This window comes from Muscardinus avellanarius, assembly GCF_963383645.1.
Source record: "Muscardinus avellanarius genome assembly, chromosome: 2".
Lineage (NCBI taxonomy): Eukaryota > Metazoa > Chordata > Mammalia > Rodentia > Gliridae > Muscardinus > Muscardinus avellanarius.
Window position 1 is genome coordinate 35107832 of NC_137787.1, and position 19507 is coordinate 35127338.

A 19507-nucleotide genomic window follows, 5' to 3' on the forward strand; every position below is an offset into this window, starting at 1 on the left:
AAATATAGAATAGGTCTAGGAGTGTATCCCAGAGGTAGAAGGCCCCTGGGTTCCAACCCCAGTACCACCAAAAAAATTCTTATTTTTTACTGGACTCAGTAGAAGCTCTCAGAGAGGACAGCCTGCGCCTCTTGGCAATCTGTTCCTGGCATTTTTCTTTGGCCTCCTTCATTCTCTCAGCCAAAAGTTTAGCATATTCTGCAGCCTCTTGTTTTTCCTAGTATGCTGTTTCTTCAGAGCAATACACCGGCATTTGTGTTGCAGAACACGTGGAGTAACAAGATGCTGAATCTTGGGTGCTTTGGTCCTGGGTTTCTTACCTTCCTTGTGTAAGGGCTTCTGACAACATATTGCCAAACATCATCTTCAAGGAGATTAAAAAGTTTTCTAATTCTGATGATTCTTTTGGGCCCCAGGCAATGAAGCACAGTGGTATTCGTCAGTCCAGAAATATCCTTCTCTCCTTTTTTTTTTTTTTTCAATAACCAAGTTGAGAATGCTCAGAATGGCATCCACAATGGAAACCCAAACAGATTTGCACTTTCTCTCTCGAGTTCTTGGTCTATAACAGGAATGCCCCTTACTTAGTAGTAGGCGAACATGGCCGTGGGTCAAGACACCCTGCTTTACATGGAAACCTGGTTTGTCATTCCCACCACTAACTCAAACCACACAACCCTTCCATTCTTCTCCCAGAGCGTCAGCAGCAACTTCTGTGGCCATACGCTTCTCATAAAATATACCAAGTTTACATTCATCATCCACTTCAATGAGTTTCTGGCAGCCAGTGGCTGGGAAGGAGATATTCAGCTTCATCTTGGCCTCCAGCAACCATGCCAGGCCTGATATTCTTTATTTAAAGAATAAAATAGGGCTGGGATTGTAATTCAGAGGTAGAATGCTCCTGGGTTCAATCCCCAGTACTACCAATAAATAAATAAATAAATAAATAGGTGTCCAGGGGTGAGCCACATGCGATGGTCCATGCTTGTAATCCCCTTACTTGGGAAGCTAGTAAGGATCATAGGCTCAAGGCCAGTCTCAGTAATTTATCCAGACACTCTGCAACACCCTGTTTCAAAATGAAAAATAAAATAGGGCTAAGGGTATGGCTCAGAGGTTGAATATCCCTGAGTTCAATTCCCAGTACTACCAAAACAAAAGGTGAGGCAGGAAGTTAAGCTCAGAGATAGACTACCCCTGGGTTCAATCCCCAGTAACATCTCCAAAGATAGACAGATGAATAGATAATAGATAGATAGGCAGGCAGGCAGGCAGACAGGCAGGGATATAGCTTGGAGGTAGAATGCCCCAGCGTTCAAACCCCAGTACCATTAAATACATATATAAATCTCATAACTTGATACAAACAAAACATTAGAATTTTAATACTGCCACTAAAATTATACTTACATAAGTGTTTATAAATTATAAAAGTTACTTTAATTTTTTTACATACCCTTAGAGTTGAAAGTAACAAAATCTCAATTCTATTTTAGCTGTAATTTAACAATTTTTTATTAGGATCGTCTACGTACATCATTTAATCAAATGCCACTGAGCATAGCATGGTGACACATGCTTGTAATTCCAGTAATTGTGAGGCTGAGACAGCCTCAGCAGCTAATTGAGGCTCTGAGCAACTTAGTGAGACCCTGTTTCCAAAATATAAAATAAATCTGGAGGTGTAACTCAGAGGTAGAAGGCCCCTAGTTCCATCCCAATACCATAAAAAAGCCACTAATATTAGAGTTTTAAAAAAATTAAACCTAGGGGAATTCTAACACCAAGCTATATTACCCATCCCTATTCTATTTTAAAAAAGGAAAACAGAGTCAGCAGGACATGTTGGTAAAATCTTAGTACTTGGGTGTCTGAGAGAAGGCAGATATATCATGCTAATGAAACCCAAAACGGGCACGGGTATAGCAAAGCTGATAACCAACAAAATAGACATTAAATTAAAACACATCAGAAAGAAAAAAAGCAGGGCACTTCCTTTTATTAAAAGGAACAATTCACCAAGAAGATATAATAATAGTAAATAATAGTAAATGTTTATACCCAAAATGTGGGTGCACCCACATTTGTAAAACAAAGCCTCCAGGACATCAGATCTCAAATAGACCTAAATACAATAATATTGGGAGATTTCAACATACCACTCACGCCACTAGCTCAATATTAGGGCAAAAGATGAATAAAGACTCTTCAGAGAAAATCATAAACCCAATAGACCTAATGGACATATACAGAATATTTCAACCAGAACAGCAGAATACACCTTCTTCTCAGCAGCCCATGAAACAACCCCAAAATAGATCACATTCTGGGCAACAAAGCAAGCACCACAGATTCAAAAGATGTAATATAATTCCCTGCATCTTTTCAGACCACAATAAAATGAAAGTAGAAATCAACAACAAGAAGACCAAAAGAAACTATGTAAATACATGGAGACTACTGGGTGAGGTGGCAAACGCTTGTAATCCCTGAGCTTGGGAGGCTGAGACAGGCTGAGCTTGGGAGGCTGAGACAGGAGGATCGCACAGGTTCGAAGCCAGCCTCAGCTATTTAGTGAGGCTCTCAGCAACTTAGTGAGATCCTGTATCCAAATAAAATATTAAAAAAATAAAAACTAGGTCTGGGACTATAGCCCAGAGGTAGAAAGCCTCTGGGTTCCACCCCCAGTACCACCAACATAAATAAATAAATAAATAAATAAATAAATAAATAAATAATTATGGAGACTGAATAATACACTAAACTATTAAAATCAGAGCAGAAATAAATGAAACAGAGAAAATTAACAATTCTAAGAATCAACAAAACAAAAAGCTGGTTCTTTGAAAAGATTATTAAGATTCACTAACCCCTGGCCAACCTAACCAAAAGAAAGAGAGAATCAACTCAAATAATTAAAATCAGAAGGAAGCTGGGCGCGGTGGTGTACGCTTGTAATCCCTGAGCTTGGGAGGCTGAGACAGGAGGATCGCGCAGGTTCGAAGCCAGCCTCAGCTGGCTTAAGAGACCCTGTTTCCAAATAAAATATAAAATAGGTCTGGGAGTATAGCCTGGAGGTGGAAGGCCCCTGGGTTCCATCCCCAGTACCACCCAAAACAAAAAAAAAAAATCAGAAGAAAAATGGAGACATCACCACAGTGAGGAAATTCAAATGATTATCAGAAATTATTTTCAAAATTTATACTCCAATAAACTGGAAAACATGGAAGAAACTGATAGATTTCTAAGCACATATAACCTACCTAAATTAACCAAGAGGACATAGCAAGCCTAAACCAAGCACTAGCAAGCAAAGAAATAAAAACAGCAATAAAAATTATACCATCAAAGAAAAGCCCAGGCCCTGACAGGTTTCCAGCTGAATTCTACAAAACCTTCAGTGAATACTGCACAAATTGTTCCAGGAAATTGAAAGAGATTAAATTCTCCCAAATTCCTTCTACGAGGCCAGTACCACATTAACCCCAAAACCAAATAAAGATACCTCAACAAAACAAAATTACAGACCAATATCCTTGATGAACACAGATGCAAAAATTCTAAATAAAATACTAGCTATACGCATTCAAAACCATATCGAGTGAATTATACACCACAAACAAAGTTGGTTTCATCCCAGAAAAGCAAGGCTAGTTTAACATACGCAAATCAATACACGTTATTTACCACATAAATAGAACTGAGAACAAAAACCACACAATCATTTCGATAGATGCTGAGACAAGAGAAAGAAATCAAAGAAATTCAAATAGGTGGCACACACTTGTAATCCCCGCACTTGGGAGGAGGAGACAGGAGGATTGCGCAGGTTCGAAACCAGCCGTGCTGGCTTAAGAGACCCTGTTTCTAAATAAGAAAGTATAAAAATAGGTCTGAGAGTGTATCCCAGAGGTAGAAGGGCTTCCAGAAACCCCAGTACCACCCAAAAAATAGGAAGAGAGGAGTTAAAACTTTCCTTATTTACAGATGACATGATCCTTTATCTAGAAGACCCTAAGAACTCAACCAAAAGACTACTGGAGCTGATTAACCAATTCAGCAAAGTTGCAGGATACAAAATCAATCTAAAGAAATCAGTTGCTTTTCTATATGCCAACAATAAATCCACAATGAAAGAAAGAAAACAATTCCACTCACTATAACCTCAAAACCAATAAAATAATTAGGAATAAACCTAACCAAAGATGTAAAAAAAGCTCTACAATAAAAACTATAAAACATTAAAGAAAAAAATTGAAAAAGACCTTGGAAGATGGAAAGATCTCCCTTGCTCATGAATAAATATCATCAAAATGGCCATTCTAGCCAGGCGTGGTGGCGCGCGCTTGTAATCCCTGCACTTGGGAGGCTGAGACAGGATTGCACAGGTTCAAAAGCCAGCCTCAGCTATTTAGTGAGGCTCTAAGCAACTTAGTGAGACCCTGTTTCCAAATAAAATATAAAATAGGTCTAGGAGTGTAGCCCAGAGGGTTCCACCCCCAGTACCACCAAAAATTTAAAAAAAGGCCATTCTGCCAAAAGTGATCTAAGTGATCTACAGATTTCTATCAAAAGACCAACAACATTCTTCATAGACCTAGAAAAATCAGCCATGAATTTTATATGAAGAAAAGACCCAGAATAGTCAAAGCAATCCTCAGCAATAAGAACCATGCAAAAGGCATCATAACCTCTGACTTCAAATTATACTATAGAGAAGAAAGAAAGAAAGAAAGAAAGAAAGAAAGAAAGAAAGAAAGAAAGAAAGAAAAAGAAAGAAAGAAATAAAGAAAGAGAAAGAGAGAATGGTATTGGCACAACAACAGGCATACAGACCAATGCAACAGAATTGAAGATATAGAAACAAACCCACACACCTATAGTCAATTGATCTTTGACAAAGGGGCCAAACTCATACTCTGGAGTAAAGACAGCCTTTTCAACAAATGGTGCTGGGAGAAGTAGCTTCCATTTGTAGAAAGATGAACTAAATCCTTACCTCTCCCGTGCACAGGAATCAACTCGAGATGGATCAAAGACTTGTAGATTAGACCAGAGATTGTGAAGTTATTAGTGAAAGGCATAGGTTCAGCACTCCAACATATAGGCACAGGCAGTAACTTTCTCAACAAAAGTTCCAAAACACAGGAAATTAAAGCAAGAATTCACAAATGGGATGATAGCAAACTAAAAGTTTCTGCTCATCAAAGGAAACCATCAAGAATCTAAAGAGAAAGCCTACAGAATGGGAGATCTTTACCAGCCACCACTCTGATAGAGGGCTAATATCCAGAATATACAAAGAGCTCAAAAGACTACAGTAGCAAAACAAATAACCCAATCAAGAAGTGGGCAAATGCACTGAATAGACACTTCACAAAAGAAGAGATACAAATGCCAACAGATACATGAAAAGATGTTCAACATCACTAGCCATCAGGAAGATGCAAATCAAAACTACACTGAGATTCCATCTAACCCCAATCAGAGTGGCAAACATAAAGAAACCAAACAACAACAAATGCTAGTGAGGATGTGGGGAAAGAGGAACTCTTTTACACTGTTGGTGGGATTGCAAACTAGTTCAGCCATTATGGAGATCAGTGTGGAGATTCCTTAGAAAATTGGGAACGGATTCACCATATGATCTGGCTATACCACTCCTGGCTATCTTTCCAAAGGGGCTGAAATCAGAGAACTTCAGTAACATATGCATACCCATGTTCATAGACAAAAGATGGAACCAACCTAGGTCTCCATCAACAGATGAATGGATTGCAAAATTATGAGAAATACACACAATGGGATTCTACTCAGCTATAAAAGAACATCACGTCATTCGCAAGAAGATGAAACGACCTGGAGAACATTATGTTAAGTGAGATCAGCCAAGCACAGAAAGAGAAGGGACATATGTTTTCTCTAAAATGCCCAAATTAGAGAGTATTAAGAATACCAGAGGGACTCCAGATAATAGAGGGGAAACCTCAGCAAAGTTAGAATGGAAGGGTAGGAGAGGAAGAAGACAGAGGTTGATTAATGGAGGAGTTACATTTGAATATGTGTAAAAGTATGAATGAAGCATGGTTAACCTCGACACTCGTTGTTGGGAAGGGGAAGGGGAAGTGGGCACCAATCACGGTTCGCGGACAGCCTCAGCTTCTTAGTGAGGCCCTCTGCAACTCAGTGAGATCCGGTTTCAAAATAAAGAATAAAAAATTAGGGCAGGGGGTGTGGCTCGGAGGTCGAATGCCTCTGGGTTGCATCCCCAGACCCGCAAAAAATAAATAAATAAATAAATAAATTTTAAAAAATAAGAAAACATATACTCAGAGCTGAGATTTTTTTTTTTTTTTTTTTTTTTTTTTTTTTTTTGGTGGTGGTGGTACTGGGGATGGAACCCAGGGGCCTTCTATATCCGGGCTACACTCCCAGACCTATTTTTATTTTATTTGAAAACAGGGTCTCTTAAGCCAGCTGAGATTGGCTTCAATCCTGCACAATCCTCTTGTCTCAGCCTCCCAAGCACGGGGATTACAAGCGTGTACCACCACACCCAGCTGAGAAATTTTTATATGTTGCATTAAACAAGGTATAAAAAATATTAAGTTATACAGATGAAATAAGAGAGTAATATGATGGGCATAAGAGGGAAGAGGCAGGCTGACAACCTCAAAGATGTCAAATGCCCACATATGGCCAGGCGTGGTGGCGCACACTTGTAATCCCCGCGCTTGGGAGGCAGAGACAGGAGGATCGCACAGGTTCGAAGCCAGCTGCGCACGCTGGCTTAGGAGACCCTGTTTCCAAATAAAAATAACTGTAAAAATAGGTCTGGGAGTGTAGCCCGGAGGTAGAAGGGCTTCCAGGAACCCCAGTACCACCAAAAAAAAAAAAAAAATGCACACATAGATTTTTAACCAAGGGAGAAAAAAAGCTGAAATAATTCTCACAGGATATATGTGTTGTCCTAACATAATTTGTGTGTGTGTGCGCACATGCAAGCACTTTACCACTTAGCTACAACTCCAGCCCTAAAAGTTTTGTTAATATGTAAGATGTTTTTCCTTTCCCTGCTTCCAAGCCATGATATTATAATATTGAATCAGAACTTATTCATAAATTCAAAATATATTTGGAGGCTGAGAAAGGAATATCACAGATTTGAGGCCAGCTTGGGCAATTTAGCGAGGCCCTCAGCAACTTAGTAAGATCCTGTTTCAAAATAAAAAGTAGAATAGAGCTGAGGGTGTACCTCAGAGAGAGAATGCCCCTGGGTTCATTCCCTGTACCATACACAATAACAATAAATACATTAAATTTAATGGGCTGGGGTTGCAGCTCAGAAGTAGAATAACCATGGGAAGGGACAGAAGAAAAGAGAGGGAGACAGAGATTTTTGTTTACAGATGTTCTTTGCAGTTTTTTATAATATCAAATGTAATAAAATGAATCCTGAGCTGGATATGGTGGTACATGCCAGTAGCCCCACTACTATGGAGCTGAGATTAGGACATTTTCAGGTTTGAGTCCAGACTCAGCAACTTAGAAAAGACTGTTTCACAGTAAAAATAAAATACACAAAGACTGTTTCACAGTAAAAATAAAATATACACACATATATACACACACATACACACAACATACATACATATCAAATAAAATGAACTCAGCTGGTCTGGTGGTACACACCTGTAATGCCAGTACTTGGGTGGCTGAGACAAGAGGATCACTAGTACAAGATAAGACTCAAGTAGTAAGACTCTCAGCAACCTAACAAGATCCTGTTTCAAAATAAAATAAGGCTGGGGAGTAGCTTGTAGACAGAATGCCTCTGGGTTCAACATGTAGTACCAAAATAAAAAAATAAATATAAAATGAGCTCTGAAGAAAATAATCATAAATTAATAAAATCTTTCCTCCAACCCATGCTGTTAGGTCTCCTTTTCCTGCTCTTGAATTATATAAACAATTCTGTAGCTTTCCTATAAACTTCCAGGTGTTGAAAGTTAAATACTCAAATACTAAAGCCAGGTATGATGGCACACGCTTATAATCCCAGTACTTGGGAGACTGAGACAGGCAGATCTAGTTTGCAGCCAGCCTCAGGTACTTAGGCCTAAAACTTAGTGAGACCTTGTTTTCAAAATGAAGAATAAGCCGGGCGTGGTGGCACACGCTTGTAATCCCCGCGCTTGGGAGGCGGAGACAGGAGGATCGCGCAGGTTCGAAGCCAGCCGCGCTGGCGTAAGAGACCCTGTTTCAAAAATATAAAATAGGTCTGGGAGTGTAGCCCGGAGGTAGAAGGGCTTCCAGGAACCCCAGTACCACACAAAATAAATAAATAAATAAATAAATAAATAAATAAATAAATAAATAAATAAATAAATAAATAAACAAAATGAAGAATAAAAATAAGCCAGGCGTTGTGGAACACACCTGTAATCCCCGTGCTTGCAAGGCTAAGACAGGAGGATCATACAGGTTCGAAGCCAGCCTCAGCTACTTAGTGAGGCTCTCAGCAACTTAGTGAGACCCTGTTTCCAAATAAAATATAAAATAGGTCTGGGAGTGTAGCCCAGCAGTAGAAAAACCCCTGGGTTCCACCCCCAGTACCACCAAAAAAAAAAGGGGGGGGGGATAAAAATAAGCCAAGAGTGGTGGCACATGCTTCTAATCCCAGCATTTGGGATGCTAAGATAAGAGGACTGCAGTCTGTGGCCAGCCTCAGCTAGTTAGTGAGGCCCTTTGCAAATCAGTGAGACTTTGTTTCAAAATAAAGAATAAAAAGTAGGGTTAGGGGTATAGCTCAGAGGTAGAATGCCCCTGGGTTCCATCCCTAGTACCGCCAAAAAAAAAAAAAAAAAAAGAATAAAAATAGGGCTTAGGGGTATGGCTCAGAGGTAGAATGCCCTTGGGTTTTATCCCCAGTACCACATTAAAAAAAAAAAATTCAACTACTAAAAATTTCAATTCAACCTAAATCCAAAGTTCAGCTTTCATTCTGGTTCTGCAGCTTAGAACTAAACTAAAAATTCCAAGATGGAGGAGAGGGAAAGAAATGCTTGTTTCCTTATTCTCCCACCTTGAACATTCTTCCTTATGTTGGCTGGAGCATGTGCCTCAGGATGGGAAGACCATGATCAAGCAAAGCAAGACCAGCAATGAGGAAGAGAACAAGATCTTCAGTAACTACTAGTGTCGGTTTTCTATGCCAACACCAATTTTTGACCCTCTCATTGTGAGACCCCTGAGTGACCTTTCTTAAGGTAGTGATGCACTCTCTGGTTAGCATCCCCTACTTGCATCTCAGCTTAGAACACAAAAAAACAGGATCATCTTTTTTTGTGTGTGTGTGTCTGAGAATGGAACCCAGGGGTATTTGACCTCTGAGCTACACTCCCTGTCCTATTTTTTATTCTTTATTTTGAAACGGGGTCTCACTAAGTTGCAGAGGTCCTCACTAAGTAGCTTAGGCTGTCCACGAACGGGGATCCTCAGGTCTCAACCTCCCAAATGCTGGGATTACAAACCTGGGCCACCATGCCCCACTAGTATCATCCTTCTGATACCTCAAAACTCAGTTTTCTTGGCAACATTGTTATAAGACAGCTCTTTCCCAATTACCTTCTGCTCTACATAGCCCTTGGGAGAGAGGATTAGCATTTTTGCTTCTCCCAACTCTAGAAGTACTAGTCCCACATTTTCATACTCTAGCCTTTTTCCCCCCTTCTCTTTCTTGTGGCATTAGAGATTGAATCCAGGGATGCTCTATCTCTGAGCTATATACCTCCAGCCCTTTTTATTTTGAAATACTTAAAACAGGGTCTCTATAAGTTGATGAAGCTGGCCTTGAACCTATGATCTATCTCAGCAACCCAAGTACTGAAATTACAGGCAAGCAGAGCAGCTGTGTCTCTTTTTTCTTTATTACAATTGTCTTTAACCTTCAGATTTACTTTAAAAAGTCAAGCAATAGTTTTATTCCTATTTTCATACTACCCCTAATTTAGAAAAGAGGCAGGTTCTGAAAAGAACAGCGAGCTAGAACTGGGGGTGAAGTTTCAGTGTCCTTTTTAGCAGACAACCGCAATTTATATGACTGATTCCTTACACTCAAGCAAGATACAGTGGTGCGCACACCTGTAATCCAATACTTGGGAGGCTGAAATAGGAAGATTGCAAATTTGAAGCCAGCCTCAGCAACATAAAGAGACTCTAAAAATAAAGCTTAGTGTGGTGACACATGCTTATAATCTCAGTACTTGGGAGGCTGAGACAGGATCATGGGTTCAAAGCCAGCCTCAGCAACTTAGCAAGACTAAGAGCAACCTAGAGAACTTATTTCAAAATGAAAAATAAAAGGGCTCTGAATGTAGCTTGGAGATAGAATGCCCCAGTGTTTAATCCCCAGTATCAAAAATAAACAAATATAAACCGGGCATGGTGGCACATACTCTTAATCCCAACATTCAGGAGGCTGAGACAGGAGGGTCACGGTTCGCAGACAGCATCAGCTACTTAGTGAGGCCCTTTGCACTCAGTGAGACCCTGCTTCAAAATAAAGAAGAAATAGGGCTGGGGGTGTAGCTCAGAGTTAGAATGCCCCAGGGTTCCATCTCTAGTACTGCAAAAAATAAATAAATAAATAGATATAAAGCAGGGCTGAATAGGAGATTTTTGCCAGCTATTCCTCTGGTTGAGGACTAATATCTAGAATATATAAATTACTTAAAATACTTAAGAAAAAATACCCTATCAAGAAATGGGCAATTGAGCTGGGCATGGTGGCACATACTTGTAATCCCAGCATTCAGGAAGCTGAGACTGGAGGATAGTGGTTCATGGGCAGCCTCAGTTATCGAGGCACTTTGCAAATCAGTGAGACCCTGTTTCAAACATAAAAGGACTACAAAATCAGGCTGGGCATAGCTCAGAGGTACAATGCCCTTGAGTTCCATCCCCAGTACCCACCAAAAATAAAGGGGAGGGCAACTAAACTAAATAGACACTTCACAAAAGAAGAAATAGAAATGGCCAATAAATACATGAAGAACTGGTCAACATCATCAGCAATCAGGAAGGTGCAAATTAAAACTCCACTGAGAGTCCATCTAACCTCAGTTAAAATGGCAATCATCAAGCCTGGTGTGGTGGCGCATGCTTGTAATCCCCGTGCTTGGGAGGCCGAGACAGGAGGACCGCACTGGTTCAAAGCCAGCTCCACGCCGGGCATGGTGGCGCATGCTTGTAATCCCGGCACTTGGGAGGCTGAGACAGGAGGATCGCATGGGTTCAAAGTCAGCCTCAGCTACTTAGTGAGGCTCTCAGCAATTTAGTGAGACCCTGTTTCCAAACAAAAAAAAAAAAAGGTCTGGGAGTATAGCCCAGAGGTAGAAAGCCTCTGGGTTCCACCCGCAGTACCACAAAAAAAGCCAACTCCGCTGGCTTAAAAGATCCTGTTTCCAAATAAAAATAATAAATTGGTCTAGGAGTATAGCCCGGAGGTAGAAGGGTTTCCAGGAACCCCAGTACCACCAAAAAAAAAAAAAAAAAAGGCAATCATCAAGAAGTCAAACAATAAATGCTGGAGAGGATGTGGGAAAATAGAAACTCTGCTGGTAGGACCACAAATTAGTGTAGCCACTCTGGAAATCAGTGTGGGGATTCCTCAGAAAACTGGGAATGGATCCACCATATGATCCAGCTATATATCACTCCTGAGTATCTTTCCCAAGGACTAAAATCAGATATAAGTAATGCATGCATATCCATGTTATAGCAGCACAATTCACAATAGCCAAAACATGAAACCAACCCAGGCGTCCATCAAAAGATGAATGATTACAAAATTATGAGAACAGAATTGTACTCAGCAGTAACAAAATTATGCCATTTGCAGAAAAATGAAAGGACCTGAAAAATATTATGGTAAGTGATATTAGCCAATCACAGAAAGTAAAGGGTCATTTGTCTTCAATCACATAAGGAAGTCAGGGAGTAATGGGGATACCAGAAGGACTCCAGATAATGGAGAAGAAACCTCAGTGGATCTAGGGAGGTGGTTTAGGATTTGAGGGAGAAAGTAATGAAGTAATGAAGGAAACACTTCACTGACATTATGTATATATGAGAATACCAATGTCAATCTCATTATTTTGTATGAGAAAAGAAGGAGTTGGAATAGAGCTGGGGAAAAGCTCAATCAGGGGCTGTATGCACGTGTGTCATTACCACTACAAACTGCATGATGATGTGAGATTACAATGCTAGGGATGTAACTTGGAGGTAGAATGGCCCTCAATTCAATTCACAGTAACACAAAAAAGCCAAAAGAATCTATACGTGTACACACACACACACACACACACACACACACACACCCTGTTAACCAAGCATGGTGGCACTCCTAATAATCCCAGTACTTGGGAGGCCGAGACAGGAGGATCACAAGTTTGACATCAGTCTCAGCAACTTAGCAAGACCCTCAGCACCCTAGTGAACCCTGTTTCTAAATAAAAAGCGCTAACCTGGAGTAGTGGTGCATGGTTGTAATCCCAGTACTTGGGAGGCTGAGACAGGAGGATCACGCAGGTTTGAAGCCAGCCTCAGCTACTTAGTGAGACCCTGTTTCCAAATAAAGTATAAAAAAAATAGGTCTATGAGTGTAGCCCAGAGGTAGAAGGCCCCTGGGTTTCATCCCCAGTACTACAATCAATCAATCAATCAATCAATCAATCAATAGGGCTGTGGGCATGGCTCAGAGGTAGAATGCCCCTGAGTTTAATTTCCAGTGCCACAAAAAAAAAAAAATATGATCTATCTTCACTTAATGATGTGAAAGAAAAGTATAAAACTATTTGAAATACAATACAGTCTTAGCTAGACATGGTGGCACACACTTGTAATCTCAGCGCTTGGGAAGCTGAGACAGGAGGATCACACAGGTTCGATGTCAGCCTCAGCTACTTAGTGAGGCTCTCAACAACTTAGTTTGATCCTGTTTCCAATAAAGTATAAAATAGGTCTTGGAGTATAGCCCGGAGGTAGAAAAGCCCCTGCGTTCCACCCCCAGTACCACAAAAAATAAATAAATAAATAAATAAAATACAGTCTTAACTCAAAGAAAAGCAAAATATTTAAAATACAGTAAAACTCAGACAATGCACACCCAATAACATGAATCTAAATATAATGCAACTACCTCCAGAATCTCCAATAATATGACCTGGCACTGTATGGGATTTAATATTTAAATTCTATTCATGTCAATATGATGGAATTTTACTATGTCTTTAGTACATTAAGTGATATGTATACAATATGAGCATATAAAATTATATATTATTAATTCATAAATGAACATACTGTGTGTTATATGTTAGCATAATGAAATACATATTTCTGGTTTTACTGGTAATAAAATTGCAAACATTTTTATCATTTATTCTTTTCACTTTGAACTGTTAAGAATTTTTTTTTTTTTTAAGGTAGTGGGGATGGAACCCAGGGGCATTCCACCTCCGAGCTACACCCCCAGCCCTATTTTTATTCTCTATTTTGAAACAGGGGCTCACTAAATTGTGGAGGGCCTCACTAAGTAGCTGAGGCTGTCCATGAACTGCGATCTTCCTGTCTCAACTTCCCAAATTTTGTGATTACAAGCATGCACTACCACACCCGGCTATTAAGTATTCTTTTTTTTTTTTTTTTTTTTTTTTTGGTGGTGGTGGTACTGGGGTTCCTGGAAACGCTTCTACGTCTCAGCCTCCCAAGTGCAGGGATTACAAGCGTGTGCCACCACGCCCAGCTTTATATTTTTATTTGGAAACAGGGTCTCTTAAGCCAGCACGGCTGGCTTCAAACCTGCGCGATCCTCTTGTCTCCGCCTCCCAAGCGTAAGGATTACAAGCATGCGCCACCACGCCCGGCTAAGTATTCTTATAATTAAAAACAATTTCTTAATCATCTTTCATGCTTGTCAGGCATTACAACACACACCTTTACCCAGTACTTGGGCTAAGGGTGAAGCACAGAGGTAAAATGCTGCCAGTTTCAATCTCCAGTATAAAAATCATCATCATCATCATCATCATCATCAACATCTTTCAAGATTAGATGAAAAAAAGAACAACAGTTTAAGTAGCACATACTGCCACATTATCTATATTCTCACTTCACTTATTTTAGTACAAAAGCTTGTCTTCGGGACCAGTAGGAAAATGAACTAATTGGACTACCACCACCACATAATCAAGATCAGAAGAACTATGTCAAGCAGGGACCAGCATACAAATGAACTTGAAATGCACTATCACAATGAACAACTACAGAGCCTTTTTTCTTTCCTAACTGATCTAACAATGGCAGAACTCAACAGGAACATTTCCTCTAACCAACAAAACATTAGTTTTAGCTCCATCTCCTACAGAGTCATAAAGATCTATGAAGGAAACAATAATTGCTCAATGGCCTTCCACTAATGCAGTACCAATCACTCCTGTAATCTCAATACTTGGGAGGCTGAAACAGAAGGATTGCAGGTTTGTGGACAGCCTTGACAATTTAATGAGATACTGTTTCAAAATAAAATTAAAAAAAAAAAAAAGCCGGGCGTGGTGGCGCACGCTTATAATCCCAGCATTTGGGAGGCTGAGACCGGAGGATCGCAGTTCGCGGACAGCCTCAGCTACTAAGTGAGGCCCTCTGCAATTCAGTGAGACCCTGTTTCAAAATAAAGAATTAAAAAAAAAAAATAGGGCAAGGGGGTATAGCTTGGAGGTCGAATGCCTCTGGGTTCCATCCCAAGACCCATTAAAAAAAAATATATATATATAGGGCTGGGGGTGTAGCTCAGAGGTAGAATGCCCCTGGATATAATTCCAAGTACCATAAAGAGAAAGAGTCATGTGTGGTGGTGCATGTTTATAATCCCATATTGGGGTGGCTGAGACAGGAGGATCGCAGGTTCAAAGTCAGCCTCAGCAACATAACAAAGCTCTCAGCAACCTGGTGAGACCCTATTTCCAAGTAAAGAAATAAAATTGGGCTGGGGTAGAAAGCCTGTGGGTTCAATCCCCAGTACCAAAAATTAAATAAATAATAAGGAGAAAGGAAGGAAAAAAGGGAGGGAGAGAGGAAAAGAGAAGGAGAGAAAGAGAGGGAGGAAGGAAGAAAATTATTTCAAACTAGGATGATGGTGCATGCTGTAATCCCAGTTCTTGGGAGGCTGAGACAGGAGGTTGCAGGTCTGAGGGCAGCCTAGGCAACTTAGTGAAGCCCTCTGTGACCTAGTAAGACTCTGTTTGAAAACAGAAATAAATAGAACTGTGGGTGTACCTTGGAGGTGGAGCGTCCTTGGCTTCAATCCCCAGCACCAGATAAATAGAAAGAAAAGAGCTGGGGTGTAGCTCAGAGATAGAATGATCCTAGATTCAGCCGGGCGTGGTGGCGCACCTTGTAATCCCGGTGCTTGGGAGGCTGAGACAGGAGGATCGCACAGGTTCAAAGCCAGCCTCAGTTGGTTTAAGAGACCCTGTCTCCAAATAAAATATAAAACAGATCTGGGATTATAGCCCAGAGGTAAAAGGCCCCTGGGTTCCATTTACAGAACCACCAAAAAAAAAAAAAAAAAAAAAAGAATGATCCTAGATTAAATCCCCAGTTTAAAAAACAAAAACACAAACAAAAAAAAACACCAGTATTTCAGGAAGGATAAGAACCTAGATACACATTCAGATCATCCTTAATAAAAATATGTTTTAGTTTTTCTTTTTGTTTTTTTTTTTTTTATGTGTGTATGTGTGCAGGGGATGGAATCCAGGGGCATTCTACCCCTGAGCTATACCCCTGCCCTATTATTTATTCTTTATTTTGAAACTGGGTCTCACTGAGTTTGCATAGGCCTCACTAAGTAGCTGAGGCTGTCCACGAACCACGATCCTCCTATCTCAGCCTCCCAAGTGCTGGGATTACAAGCCTGCACCACCACGCCCTGCTCATAATTTGCAAAGCACAGTTTACTGACAGCCAACAACTATATTTTTGGATCTGAGACTATATATCTATGTAGTAATTTGCCCCTGAATAATAAAGCACAGCTATCCTTGAAAAAAGTTTGAACTTAATTGGTCCTTTCTGGTTTTATAAATGTTAACAAGGTAGTGTAGAAAAAAATTTAAATGCGTAGAAAGCATTCAGGAGACTGATACAGGAGGATCACAGTTCCTGGACATCCTCAGCTACTTTAGTGAGGTCCTTTGCAACTCAGTGAGACCATGTTACAAAATAAAAGATAAAAAATAGGGCTGGGGGTGTCGCTCAGAGGTAGAATGTCCCTGGGTTCCATCCCCAGTACCGCAAAAAAAAGGGGGTGGGGGGTCAAGAAAGGTCATTTTTCCCTCCACTGATGAGGACACATCAAAGAACAACACCTTTTTTTTTTTTTTTTTTCGGGTCTGGGGATGGAACCCAGGGGCATTCAACCTCCGGGATACACCCCCTGCCCTATTTTTTATTCTTTATTTTGAAACCGGGTCTCACAAAGTTGCAGAGGCCTCACTAAGTAGCCGAGGCTGTCTGTGAACCGCCATCCTACGGTCTCAGCCTCCCAAATGCTGGGATTACAAGTGTGGGCCACCACGCCCAGTTTAAAAAACAACATTTATGATGAAGAGGCATTAGCAAACACCAAATCTACTAGCAGCTCAATCGTGGAGTTCCTGGGCTCAAGCAGGGTAGTAATAAATGTCTGTTTTGTTTAGTTTTGTTTTTTATTTTAAAGCAGGGAATCGCTAGGTTAATGAGAGTCTATTTGCTGAGGCTATCCTTAAACCTGCAATCCTCTTGTCTCTGCCTCCAAGAACTGGGATTACAAGTATACACCACCAGGCCTGGGATGTCTGTTGCTTATAAATTATCCAGTCCAAGGTATTTTGTTTTATAAGACCAAACACCCATCTTTATATACTTAAAAAATTGTTTGTGCACACACCCAGACACACAATTGCAAATATAGATTGCATATTGTTTTAACTACAATAGATGAAAGATCTTGATTCTTTCCGATCAAATTTGGATTTGGAATCTTTGTTGTTTCTACAGATGAGAGAAACTACAGGCTGAGTATTCTAAAACTTTGAGTCAATAGAAGTTTAAAATACTCAAAGAGCCGGGCGTGGTGGAGCACGCTTGTAATCCCCACACTTGGGAGGCTGAGACAGGAGGATCACGCAGGTTCAAAGCCAGCCTCAGCTACTTAGTGAGGCTCTCAGCAATGTATTGAGACCCTGTTTCCAAATAAAATATAAAATGGGTCTGGGAGTATAGCCCGGAGGTAGAAAGCCTCTGGGTTCCACCCCTAGTACCACCAAAATAAATAAATAAATAAATAAATAAATAAATAAATAAATAAATAAAATACTCAAAGAAGGCCGGGCATTGTGGCGCACACTTATAATCCCAGCATTCGGGAGGCTGAGACCAGAGGATCGCAGTTTGTGACAGCCTCAGTTACTTGGTGAAGCCCTCCACAACTTAGTGAGACCCTGTTTCAAAATAAAGAATAAAAAATAGGGCAGGGGGTGTATCTTGGAAGTAGAATGCCCCTGGGTTCCATCCCCAGTACCGAAAAAAAAAAAAAAAAAGAAAGAAAACCTCAAAGAAGGAAGATGTTTGTCTAGCCTACCTAACCCACATATAGATACTACCCCTCAATAAATAACCAAAAAAGAACTAGGCAGGAATTTAGAAAATAAAACATTCGTGTGTGTGTGTGTGTGTGTGTGTGTGTGTGTGTGTGTGTTCGTAGCGCTAGGAATTGAACCCAGGGGCATTCTACCTCCAAAGCTATACCCCTGGCCCGATTTTTTATTTATTCTGAAACAGGATCTAAGTTGCAGAGGGCTTCATTAATTAATGAGGCTGGCCGAGAACCCAGATCCTCCTCTCTCAGCATCCCAAGTACTAAGATTACATGTGTGCTGTGTGCACCGCTTAAAATAACACCTTTTTTTTTTTTTTTTTTTTTTTTTGCGGTACTGGGAATGGAACCCTGGGGCATTCTAAGTCTGCGCTACTCCCCCAGACCTATTTTTTATTCTTTATTTTGAGTCTCACTGAGTTGCAGAGGGTCTTACTAAATAGCTGAGGCTGTCCACAAACTGCGATCCTCCCGTCTCAGCCTTCCAAACGCTGGGATTATAAGTGTGCGCCACCATGCCTGGTTTGAAATAAAACCTTTTTTATTTTTTATGTTCTTTTTTTTTTTGCGGGTCTGGGGATGGAACCCAGGGGCATTTGACCTCTGAGCTACACCCCCTACCCTATTTTTTATTCTTTATTTTGAAACTGGGTCTCACTGAATTGCAGAGGGCCTCACTAAGTAGCTGAGGCTGTCCGCGAACTGTGATCCCCCAGGTCTCAGCCTCCTGAATGCTGGGATTACAAATGTGCACCATCATCCCTGGCTTTTTTTTTTAACTTACTTAACCTGCAAAAGTAGGACATATCTTTGTCTGAGATGTACTCTCTTCATCTTGATGGGGCAGGGGACTTCCTCCTCCCCAACCCACATACCAGGGGCTAACCTATACAAGCCAATTACAATGCTTTTGCCCACTCTTTGCCACAGTGATTTTGACAGATCTCTCCTGGGACTTTTTAGAAACTGATTCTAGAAGACAGAACGTACGTGTGTGTGTGTGTGTGTGTGTGTGTGTGTGTGTGTGTGTGTGTGTGTGTGTGTTTTAAATTTAGGGAGGATTGGCCGGGCGTGGTGGCGCACGCTTGTAATCCCCGCGCTTGGGAGGCAGAGACAGGAGGATCGCACAGGTTCGAAGCCAGCCGCGCGCGCTGGCTTAGGAGACCCTGTTTCCAAATATAAAATGTAAAAAGAGGTCTGGGAGTGTAGCCCGGAGGTAGAAGGGCTTCCGGGAACCCCAGTACCACCAAAAAAAAAAAGAAAAAAATTTAGGGAGGATTGAATTCAGGAAGGATCTCTCTCTATCTTAAGGCCCCAGGCCTTTTTTTTTGAAACAGGTCTCCCAGCCAGGCACTGTGGTGCATGCCTGTAATCCCAGTACTTGTAATCCCACCACTTGAGAAGGTATTGTAGGTTTGAAACAAATCTTAGCAATTTGAGGACCTTAGCAATTTAGTGAGGTCCTTAACTATTTACACTGCTTCAAAATAAAAAAAAGTTCAAGTAGCTGGGCATGGTGGTGCACTGTAATTCTAGTACTTGGGAGGGGGAGGTTGAGACAGGAGGATTGCAGGTTCATGGCCAGCCTCAGCAATTTAGCATGCCCCTCTATAACTTAGAGACCTGTTTCAAAAGAAAAAATAAAATAGGGGTGGGGGGTCGGGTGTGGTGGCTCATGCAAGCATCTGGGAGGCAGAGAGAGGACTGCGGTTTCAGGACAGCCTCAGTTACTTAGTGAGGCCCTTGTCAACTCAGTGAGAACTTGTTTCAAAATAAAAAATAAAGAGAAAAATAAGGCTGAGG

At 40.8% G+C, this 19507-nt stretch overlaps 1 protein-coding gene and 1 pseudogene across 51 annotated transcripts in view; both read right to left on the bottom strand.

Annotated features, from left to right (window-relative positions):
• ABI2 (abl interactor 2) overlaps positions 1-19507 on the bottom strand; it is a gene marked incomplete at both ends in the record, with an annotated part of 113273 nt that overhangs the window by 79058 nt on the left and 14708 nt on the right. The window lies entirely within an intron of this gene.
• Positions 80-816, bottom strand: LOC308259019 (small ribosomal subunit protein eS6-like; annotated as a pseudogene). The gene has a single exon. The product of its transcript is annotated as a small ribosomal subunit protein eS6-like (transcript).